Raw genomic sequence first — 11,696 nt, 5'->3', positions numbered from 1 at the left:
GCAGGTGCCCGGAGCAGGAGAATCTGAGACTCTGAGCCCTGTGGGAAGGCACCAGAGTCTCCAGGAGGGCTGTAGACTTCCTGGAGGGTTGTGCGTTGGGGAGGGCTCAAACCAAACTTGTCCAGATCTCAAGGGGTCAGGAGGCCCCAGATGTCGTTTTGGTTATAAGGGATAATAAAAATCTACTTGCAGGTTGAAGTTTAAGATTAAGGATTAAAGTTTAAGGATTAAGGGACCTGATCAATAAAGGCATCTGATGAATACATAGAGACAACAATTATTTGAGGTGGATTTTCCTCATGGTTACATCCTCCGAAAATGGCTGTCTCACAAATGCCACACACAACGTGATAGGAGTCTCCAGTTCGAAGATCATGTCTCATACAGCGTAAGAAAATGCTAAACACGGGGTGGGTCTCGGCAGGCGTTCCAACAGTCTGAAACAGTTTCGACTCATACCACAAATGGAAAGAGGAGGAGGGGTATCTTCTCAGTTCTCGGAGCTTACGTACATCTCCCCTGAAACCTGTCACTACAGATAGACCCAGCCCAAGCTGAACTGCGGTTTGAGCCAGCCAGCCAGAGTAGGAGCCCCGGAACATCACCACACACACGTTAACTCAGGTGCCAGAACCATTCTTCTATCGTAGCTGGCAAATTGTGCATTGACCCCTACACTTCCAACAAAGTAAATGGCTCCCTATTGTGGAATTTTTAAAAATACCTTGCTGTGCTGATCCTTCTCTGGGTATTTTTTTTTATTAAGGTGTAATTCACAGACCATAAAATTCATCCTTTAAAGTACACAATTCAGCACTTTTTAGTATATCCACCAAGCCATGCAACCCTCATCTCTGATTCCAGAACATTTCCATCATCCCAGAAAGAAACTTCAGACCCATTGGCAGTCACTCCCCCAGCCCCTGACAACCACCAATCTCCTTTCTCTCTCTGTGCATTTGCCTCTCTGGATGTTTTGCTGTATGCACGTGCCATCAGAGCAAGCCTGGCGTCCACAGTGACAGCTGCTGAAATTCCAAAACCCAGTCGTTCCTGCTGCTCACCAATAAAAAAAAAAAAAGTATTATCTAAAATTAAAACTCTTTACTATGCCTCCCACTAGTTATTTGATTTGGATGGTCCCAAAGGCAAGCTAAGGAAGGAAAAATAACCACCAAAAAACAGGAAATGTTTTGCTGAGTATTTTCAGAACTGACTCGCTGGGACCATAGACATGAATGCATGACTTTCTGTATCTAGATTTGTTACAGAAAAATCAGTTTTCCCTTGGTTCTACTGAGTAAGCGTTGAACAGATTGAGAGACATAGACCTGGAGGGGTGCCAAACTATTTACCTGCCCAGGGACCCAGACAGCTACATCTAGCCTTGACCCCGGCAAGGGCTTGCACCCCGAAAAACCCTTGTCTGTTCTTAAGAAAATTTATCCAAGACTTGAAAAAAGGGCTAAAGGTGATGGCATGTCCTCTGAGTGTCAGACGGGAGTGGAGCCAGCAGGCCAGACCAGTATTATACGATTCTCTAGGGAAAAGTCCTTTTGTTGACTATTTATTATTGTTCAGGGACCGGACTCTGCAGTTACATGTTAATTTGTACAAGATTGATGAGTTGCAAATGATTTTCTTGTGGCCCAGTAGAAATGCAAATGATGTCTGTTCGGTAGAAAAGATAATGCCAAAGGTTACGGTTTATTGTCCTGTAGGACGCTGAACAGTTTTATGTCTCGGCAGTCTTATTTCAAGATTCTTCCTTTCCAGACGCGTAGCTGCCTCCCAGATACTTCCTGCGCCAGCTCTACCGTCTTGCTTGCTCCCCCACGAATGGGCTAAATTCAACTCTGTCACGTGTTGACTATACATTCGTATGAATTATGTTTTTAATCTTTTGAAACTTACGCTTTGACAAAAATCTTGTTTTTCTAACCATGGCCGTGGGCAGGGGTGCCCCCTGCTGGTAGGGTTACTCTATTGGTTGCTCACAGTAAACACTCACTTTTGCCCAGACCCTCCAGAGGTACTGGGGACCTGAAAAAAAACTCAGAGCTTCCAAAATATAAGAAAATGTAAACTTAAAAAAAAAATGAACAAAGGCTCGGTTAAATAAGTACAAAATAAAACATTTTAGATGTCTACGAAGTACACCTTGTCAACCGTAGTTCAGCTCAATTCATGATTATATAAAAATGATTTTTGCTATGGTATATTCTCAGTGGTCACAATTTCTGATGTTGGGAATCCCTCAAGACAAAGAGGAAAGTATATTCTATGTGTCAGTTTCACCAAGTGTAAAATGGAAATAAAGATAGTTAGGTACCTCCCCATTCTCTTGGAAGGGGGGCCTCTTCCACCTGCCGTATTTCTGAGATGGGATGAGTTCTCTGTTACAGAAACCCAGATCCACCTGCGAAGCCCATGTTGGCTCCCTAGGATCTGGTGGAAGGGTGGGCAAAATTCCGGCCCTAAATTCCCAAGACTCTATGGCCCTGTGGTCCCTTGTCATGCTTTAGGACCAGTAGGTGGGTTTGGGCCTTGATGCAAGTCAGCTATTGATCTGGGCAGCTAGAGACCCATCACCCCTTTGGCACAATCCACCGAACTTCATAGGAAGGCACACTAATGGGGTGACAACAGCCACCCTTCCACTCTGGTTTCATGGACTCCTTGCTGCATGCTGCGAGGACCTGGCACTAAGAAACACTAAGAATATTCTGGTTTTGTACTGTCTTCCGGATAATCAATTCAACAGTTTGTATCCATGGTAACCCCTCCGGACAATAGAAGAGGTCTCAACAGGGATTTCATATCTCCATGTCCACAAGGTACAAATGATCTTTTTAACTATCCTGATTTCGATTTCGATAATCTAGAAATATCGATTTTCATCCACCAGGGAAGGCAAGAGAGGTTACAAGATGGCATTACCACCTGTTTCAAGCCCAAGAAACTCACTCTGAACAGCCATGGGGTGGGGATTAAGCGCCTGTCCTCACTCCTCTGAAACTGTGGTCAGGCCCACCCTATCATCGCTGACAAAGCTGGGTTCTATTTTGACCCAAGATAAGAGGAGAAACCAAAGAGGCACACTGCGGGTCTCAAGGTTTTGAGACCTTTACTGAGAAAGACCCTCACTCCTCTCTTGATCTCAGAACCCTAAGATCTGAATTCTGGCTCCAGTTCAAGTTCTAAGGAAGCCTGGAGCTCATTCATGTGTACCTTGGTTTCCCCATCTGTAAATTGGGAGTGCCCATTAGGATAAGGATCAGATCAGGACTGAATGAGACAATGTATACGAAGTGCCCAGCACCTATTCGATACCTAGTAAATATTTGCTTTAAAAGCCTCACAATTTTAAAGTAATAACTGTTAATACATGTCACCAGATGAAGACAGTTAAGGTTCCAAGTTTTAAAAAAATCATGTAGTTTGAAGTTTGATGAAGGTCCTTCCTGTACAGATATGCTAATCTGGGAGGATTTATCCCGTATCTTAACGTATTAAAATGTTTTCAGATCCCACCTTAAATGACTCTATTAGCGTTGAATTCAACTGCAGTTCACCAGCTGGCATAATATTACGGCTTGCAGAATATGTTTAAATATAAACAGTGATTGGTTTTGATTTTGCAGTCTTATTTTTTTATTTTTATACTCTGAAACCCAACTTTTTTTTTTTTTTTTTTTTTTTTTTTTTTTGGCAATATGCAGGCAACAGCTAAACAGGGGGAATGGTGACAAGCCCGTGAGAAAGGGGAGGGAGTCCCGCGCTGGAGGCTATAAACGACAACTGCCTGAGGGCGCATTCATTCATTCGTGGGGTTCTTTAAATATTTACCCCAAACCGAAATAGCATGTGACTTGCAAAAAAAAATTGGAAGGAATTGAAAATACTTTATTTGGCAAGATCAGATCCACTCTTCTTCCTCACACCAGTGGTCTCCAAAAGCAAGGGGCACTTTATTAGCTGGAAACGGAAGGGCTTCGCCGGGGCCCTAAGTTAACGCCCCGGGATTTCCCCTGGCCGGTCTGCGCACTCAGCTAGGGGTGCCGGACAGGCAGCTGTCAATCATGGCTGCCCACACCTGCGAGCGCCCTCCCACCTGCCCAGGGTTTCCTCTAGTGCGAATTCCTCCTGCCCAACGTAGAACGCAAACATCTGCATTTCCCGGCCTCCTTGGGGTAGAAACATGTGACTTAGAATTTCCTGATCAAAGGCAACAAGCACTTTCAATTGAAAAATAAGCTCATCGCAGAAAGCGGTGGGCTTCAGGCAGCAGCGCGTCAGGCTGGTGGGCAGGACCAGCTTCAGAGGGCGGCCGGTTCTGGCAAGGATCTGTGAGATTCCTCGTAACCCCTATGCTAATAAAGCCGTCCTGCTTAATACCCAGCTCCTGGCATGTAAGAGCCCAGTTCTAGGGCCTGCATGGCCCTTTTCCCTAGATCCAACCTCTTGAGGCAGACTGTGCCAATGGTGGGAGCATGGCTGGGCCCACAAGTGGCCATTTGTTGGGGGGGGGGGTTGCTGGTGTGTGGAGTTTTAGCCCTCAAGCGTGTAGGAGCCCTGGGGTGTATGGGATGGAGCCAGCGTGTGAAGAGAAGGGGGGGTGGCCTCTTGCCATGGTCCAGCTCCCTCTCTCCCACCACGTTCTGGTGTAGAACTCCAAAGAGTCCAAAGATTCTAGATTTGAACCTGACCTCCAGGCAGTTTTTAAATATAATTTGTCAAGGTCAAATGATAGAACATATTTAATTCAATAGTCTGTCCATGTACTAGTTACCTGTTGCTGAATAGCAACGTAGACCAAACATCAGCTGCTTAGAGCAACACACATTTATTGTCTCACAATTTCTGGGGTCAGGAACCTGGGGTCTGCCTAGCTGGGTTTTCTTTTTCACAGTCTCTCAAAAGGTTGTGATCCAGGTGTGTCAGCCGAGGTCTATGGTCTCATCCGGAGGCTCAGCTAGGGAAGGACTGACTGCCAGGCTCACTCGCTTGCTGTTGGCAGCATTCGGTTCCTTCCTGCCCAGGCCTCCCCCACATGGCAGCTGACTTCCTCAAAGCCTGCAAGCCAGAGGCAGTAAAGAGAGTCTGCTAGCAAACCAGAAGTCACGCTCTTCTGTAGAAGTGACGCCCATCACCTCCGTCATATTCTACTAGTTAGAAGCAAGTCACTAGGCCAGCCCACATTCAAGGGCAGAGCACCAAGCACCCACTTGCTGTGCCCTGCTTGTCCCACCCCAGGGGGCGGATAGAACCCAAATGCTTCTCTTTGAGCCCACCAACCCCAGGCTGCGCGTACACTGCTCCCGCCCAAGAGCCCAGCGCTCCCCAGAGCTCTACCCTGCAGCCTGGACAGACGAGCAAAGCTCAATTCAGAGGGAGCTTCCATGAAGGACAGAAATTACCACCTCCTGTTCCAATTACCAGCTAAGCTAATTGCCAAAGTAATTGCCATTGAAAGGTCTAATTACCAGGCTGGGCCAGACTAGCACCTCCTCCCCGCCTTTGGGGAGCCTCCTGCTGCCTCCTGGGAGCTGCAGACATGGTGGGAATTCTGTTCTGGAGGGAACAGGAGGTCTGGCCTGTGTCCCAGAGAGCAGATTGCCAGAGATAGGCCCCATCTGCCCCCAACTCCCAGATGAGGCTCCCCAGCCCCACCAGTGGCCTCTCCCCTTGCGTTTTTGCCCCAGCCCTGAACTCTTAAGCCACTTGATCTACTCCTCAGCTACACACCAAGAGCCAAGAAATAGGAGGGCTCCTCGCACTGGCATCTGGGTCTCAGCCCTCTCTCTTGCCCTTTCCTCCCCCGTGTGTCACTACGTCAGGCACACATCGGCCCTGGGACGGTCTCCCCTGTTTGGCCTGGCATTTGTCCTCATTCTGGCTCCTCAAAGAACACACTCATGCCTGTGTGCACCCGCCAACCTCTGGATTCCCACGTACAGAAGCCCTCCCTGGCCCCTCTTGCCAGCAGCAGCCAGGCCTGGAGAGCACATCTGGAAACCACCGGGCCTGGCCTGGCGAGCCCAGTGCACACCACAACACAGGTGCTCAGAAGTCTCGTGGAAGGAACAAAGGGCAACGAAAAGAGACCGCATGCGCATGCCCTCCCCGACCTTACAGCAGCTCCAGCTGCCTGCTCCCCTCATCAGGCACCCTCGAGCTCCCTCTCCACACCCCCAACACGGCTGGACCCCACCGGCCCCCCCCCCCCCCGGAGGCTGGAGCTGGGGCAAGTCCTGCACAGACCCTGGAGTCAGGTCCCAGCTGCCTAAGGTGTGTTCTGGAAGAAGGGCTGGTGGTGGGCTCCAGGTGGGCATACCCTGGTCTGGGTCTGCCGAAGCACGGGACGAGGGCCGGGCTCCCTCTGCCAGGGTCTGGGGGTTGCTCTGGGAGAGCTCTCTATTCTCTGTTCAAAAACTTCCTAACTCGAGGGTAGCCTGGCCACGCTCCTGCTCAGAACCTTTTGATAGGACCCCGCTGTCCTCAGGACAGAGCTGAATCTCTTAGTCGAGCCAACAGGCTACTCTCTGCCTCTTATCGTTTTATCCCCCACTGTCCCCCTGCTGCCCCAAAGCCCTCCCCAGGGCTCTGGCCACAGCGCCAGCGTGGCCGGCTCCCACGGTCTAGTGTACCCTGCTTTGGCTCCTCCTTTGCCTGGGGACAGCCCCAAAGCTCAGCCGGTCTGAGCTGGGTCTCCCGAAGGAAGAGAACACAGAGTGATGGCTGCAGCACGAAGTCAGAGCCATTCCCCGCACAGCGGACACACTGCTCCCTCTGTACCCGTTTGACCTCACCTTCCCTCCACACACACCGGACCTGTCACCTTCTTTGATCAACATTTCCCTCGCCCCTCCCACTGCGCCCCATTCTTGCCCAGGCTAGGGTTCCCAGAATGCCCTGGGCATGGCCTCACGGTGGCCGCATCACCCCGCATCATGGGCCTTTACCTGCGGGCCTGACCTTTCCATGAGGTTGGGGCCTCCCTGAGGGCAAGGGCAGTGTCAAGTCATCAACTTTTGGGCAGGGGTGTGCAGGGGTCTCTGGAGACAGGTTGCATGCATTCATGAATAAACACTTTGCACACAAACAAGCCAACACATGAATATCTGTTATCTCTTCTGGAAGGCATAAACCTTCAGCTGTCCAAACGCAGAGGTTATTCCACCAGGAAGGTTTCCCCAAACCACCCGTAGCTCCGATCAGCCTCAAACTCCCAGCTCAACCCTGCCACAGCCCAGAGGCCAGGCTCAGGGAGTCCACCAGGGGGCAGTGCGGGAACGCGGATGCTCACCCGGCAGCCCCGGCGGCAACTGCCCTTCCCGAAGCCTTCTCCCTGCAGGAAGCCGCTCCACCCCGCCCCACCCCCCTGCAGCTCGCAGAGGTCCCCCTAGCCATCCCCACTGCTGGCAGAGGAAAACAGGGACTGATCCCGGCTCAAACCCCAGCTCTACCATTTCAACCTCGCTGTGTGAATTTTGGCAGGCTCCTTCCCGTCTCTGAGCTAGTCTTCTAACCTGCAGGGCTGTTGGGATGCCCAGGGAAGCCTCTGAAAATGGTAAACTGCCAAACTCAGGTTGGTTATTGGTTAATTTATCATAAACAATTGTCTCAGTCCACTGTCTGATTCCCAAATGATGCCACATTAACTTGATTTCAGCTTTGGGGAAAAACACTGAAAATGCCAACCCTACAATAAGGTTATAAAAAGCTCTGATTTCGTCTTTATTAAAGACATTATGAGCAGTTTATTGATTTTTTTAAGGGAAATGAGAGGAAGCAGGAGCAAACCCTTCTGGGTGCCAATTGAGTTAGCAGTTGGGAGTTTATTACATGGGAGACAAGGCCCAGCAGTGCGCTGACATTGGCTTCTGTCCCTTCACCATCCCCTGCCACAAACCGTGAGCTCCTCCAGGCTGTGAAGGAGATCCGTACCACTCTGGAGCTCCGGTGCCCAGCACAGGGACTAGCACACAGTTGGTGCCCAGTAAATGTGCACTGCATTGCTCTAAAGAAGGCTTTAGAAAATATTTCCTTTCCTACTATCCACTTGGGCTTCTGTCTGCATCATCAAGAGTCCTTGGCTGCAAGCCCTAAACCCTGGTATGAGGGAACTTTATCTACTGGAAGGATGTCAGGTAGCTCCCAAAATGGGAAGGGAAAGCCAGAGGATTGAGCTCAGTGAATGCCAGAGCAGCTCGGGGTGGGGAGGGGGGAACACTCTTCTCTCTGCCTGGTTGCCTCCACTGTGATGAATGACCTCTGGTGGTCTCTCCCCATGATTCAAAACCCCTGGCGTTAAGGCCACGCCCCTGGCTGGTCTGAAGAACACAGCCACCTTAATAGACAGTCCCAGGACAACCCCCACCGACAGTGCCCAGTGCCGAGGGGCAAATGCCCCAGTGGGGGCGGGGAGGCTGGGGAACCAGAGACCAGCAAAGGTCCACCACCCAATCCAATACAGCGAGACCAGGCTGGGACTCCAGCCCCCGGAACACCCCCTCAGTTCCCAGAGCCCAGCCTTGCGGCCCAGGGCATGGAAAGATGTGGGGGGAGCAGGTGAGATGCCTCCTTCAGGGTGTGGGAGAGCCAGCCAAGGAGGCAAGGCCCACGGAGGGCGGGGCAGAGTGAGTGAGTGACAGAGAGAGGCCTTCCGTGCAGACACAAGTCCTGGCTGCTCATCACAGTTCGTCTGGCTTCTCGGGGGCTCAGGTGTATCGTCAGGAAAGATTTTTCTGGGCAAGCATACCTGCCCTCCATGGTCCCTCTGTCCAGCAGATTCCCAGTACTGGGGGTCACTGAGGCCCACAGAAGTACAAAGACTCCCCTGTCTTCCACCACACACACACACACACACACACACGCTCACCAGGCCCCAGTGATAAAAAGGCCCCTCCACATCTCAGTCATCCAACAGCACATTTCTAGAGATGGGAAGCTGGCCTTGAATTAGCTCCCTCGCTCATTAGCTCTGTGACCCGGGGCAAGTCATTAATTTCGAAGTGTCAGTGTCCTTCACTGAAAAATGTAACACCTTCCTCATTAGGTTGGTGCATCCTATGAGATCACAGATGGGGAAGAACTTTGTAAATTGTGGAACTAAGCAAATACAAGAGATTCTTTCCACGTTGTTGATTCTGCCCTTGCCTTTGGTGACCCAGGAACGAATTCTAGCTTTCAGGGGCAAAAGCCCAGGGTCTTTCATAGGGGGTAGCATAGCCCATTCTGTCTCTGTCTGCATTTTGCGAACTGGCTCGTTGGGAATCCTGTAGCCGCCCGTGTGTGGCCTTCTGCTGCAGACCCAGGCCACGGATTCCCGCGTGAGCCACCTGGGAGAGGGGGGCTCAACGCAGCCCGTTCCTGCCAGCAGAGACTCAGCCAAAGTGTATGTTTGCACCCAAAGGTGGTAGTTACCAAAGCCATCTGTGAAGTTAGGGTCATGCTAGCTGCTGCAGAACTCACCCCAGAGGCCTAGGAACCCAGTAGAAGTTCATTTCTTGCCCAAGCAATAGTCTGAATCAGGAAAACCCATCCATCCAGAGAGGCCCTGCATTTCTGAGCTCTGTTGCCTCTCATCGCAGCCTGCAGACCGGACAGTTCTCACCGGCGCACGTGTCTTTCTCGTCCTGTCTTGCTGTGGGCAGGAAAAAGGACCAAATGCACACTCGCTTTCAGGCTCCTTCCCTCTTCCGGAAACGTCTGCTTCCGTGGCCCGCTGCAGGCAACGGTTCACTAGATGTTCTCACCCGTGTAACAAGAGTGCCCAGCTTTGCTGCCTAGACTGCAGGGACCTCCCCACCCGCGGCCCAGCCCCAGGCCACGCCATGAACGTTGTGATGGCAACACCATCACTTCAAGGTACCAATTTCTGTATCCATTTGAGTCCTACAAGCTGCGGAAATGTAGCTCCACAGCGAATAAGGGCTCCACACGTCTGAATTGGTTCGTCCTGTGACAGTCCTGAGCCCGTATTCCAGTCAGTGGGACCTCTTCCCCTTCATCAGGAGGGTGAGGCCTCCGCCGCTTGTGGCCTTGCCCCCATCTCCTGTCAGCCTTAGCAAGGGGAGAAAATATGGAGGGTCACATCTGCTCCTTTAAAGCCTCAGGCCCAGGGGCGCCTGGGTGGCTCAGTCGTGAAGTGTCTGCCTTCAGCTCAGGTCATGATCCCAGAGACCTGGGATCGATCCCCGCATCGGGCTCCCTGCTCTGCTGGGAGCCTGCTTCTTCCTCTCCCACTCCCCCTGCTCGTGTTCCCTCTCTCACTGGCTGTCTCTCTCTGTCAAATAAATAAAATCTTAAAAAAAAATAATAAAGCCTCAGGCCCAGAAGGGAGCCCATTGCTTCTGGCTGCGTCTCCTGGGCCAGAACTCAGTCTCGGCCCATGGCCACATGTAACTACAAGTGAGGCAGGAACCAGGAAGAAGAGAAGACGGATTTGGGGGAACAGCCAGGAGTCAAGTCCAATTCCATCTTTGAGGGGGTTCTCCCTGACCCAGTCCACATGCCTAGTGTGCACCTATTGTCATTCATTCATTCAACAAATATGTACTTAGCACCTACTATGCGCAGGCCCTGTGAGGGGAACAGTGATTGGGGAATCAGACGCTATCCGTGTCCTCAGTGAGCTCACAGACTAATGGAGGGGCAGAGAAACACAATTACCCCCCAGTGTGATTCAAGCTGATGGAGAACGTGCAAGCAAGGGGCTAATGAGGTGCTGAAGTACATGGAAGACTTCTCGGGGTGGGAGTGATGTGTAAACTGAGGCTGCCTGGGACTGAGGCTGCATTGACCCCATGGAGGAGGAAGACTCAGAGTAAGTCGCAGGCAGTGGCCAATCCGTGAGCCCCACGCAAGCTGCCTGGCAGGGTGGGGCTTGTTGAGAGGAGCAGACCTGACTCCCAGCCCTCCTTCAGCAGGGACCTCTGGGAGATGACTCTTTCTCTGGGTGACGGAGGGAGCAAGACATCCAGAAGGTGAGATATCAAGTAGTAAGGGGTGTGTTAGTTTTGTCTGGCCACTGTAACAAATTGCCACAAACTTCATGGCTTATGACAACACAAATGTATTACTGACCATTCTGGAGGTCCGAAGTCCAGCATGGGTCTCAAGAAAGCTCCAGAGGAGAATCACTTCCTTGCTTGCCCATCGTCTTGAGGCCGGCTGCGTCCTGTGGCTCATGGCCCCCAGCCAGCGACGGCATCCCTCCGATCTCCTCTTCTGCCCTCACATCCCCTCCTCCTGCCTCTCCTGCCTCCCCCTCATGCACAAGGATGCTTGTGATGACGCAGAGCCCTCCTGGGTAATCCAGGACCTTCTCCTCGTCTCAGGGCTCCTAACTTCATCACATCCGCCAAGTCCCCTTTGCCACAGAAGTGCACGTAGTCACAGGCTCCGGGAGTTAGGATGTGGTCATCTGGCAGTCACCAAAAGGGTGCTCAGACAAGAAAGAAAGCATCTGGGCAGAGGGTCCAAGCATCGTGACAAGGAAGCCAGGAGTGCTCAGGAGTCAGAAGGCAAGGCGGTGGCAGCCGGCGGCAGGAAGACCATCGGCAGGATCAGGCTCCAGCCACAGACACGTCTCGCCTCACCTTCATCCACTGTCCCTCTTCTGGGGCCCCAGTTTTCCTTATGGAACTATTTCTTTTTTTTTTTTTTTTTTAAAGATTTTATTTATTTAT

The sequence above is a fragment of the Ursus maritimus genome, unplaced genomic scaffold (assembly GCF_017311325.1).
Source record: "Ursus maritimus isolate PB19 unplaced genomic scaffold, ASM1731132v1 scaffold_15, whole genome shotgun sequence".
Lineage (NCBI taxonomy): Eukaryota > Metazoa > Chordata > Mammalia > Carnivora > Ursidae > Ursus > Ursus maritimus.
Note: the sequence above shows the minus strand (reverse complement) of the source record.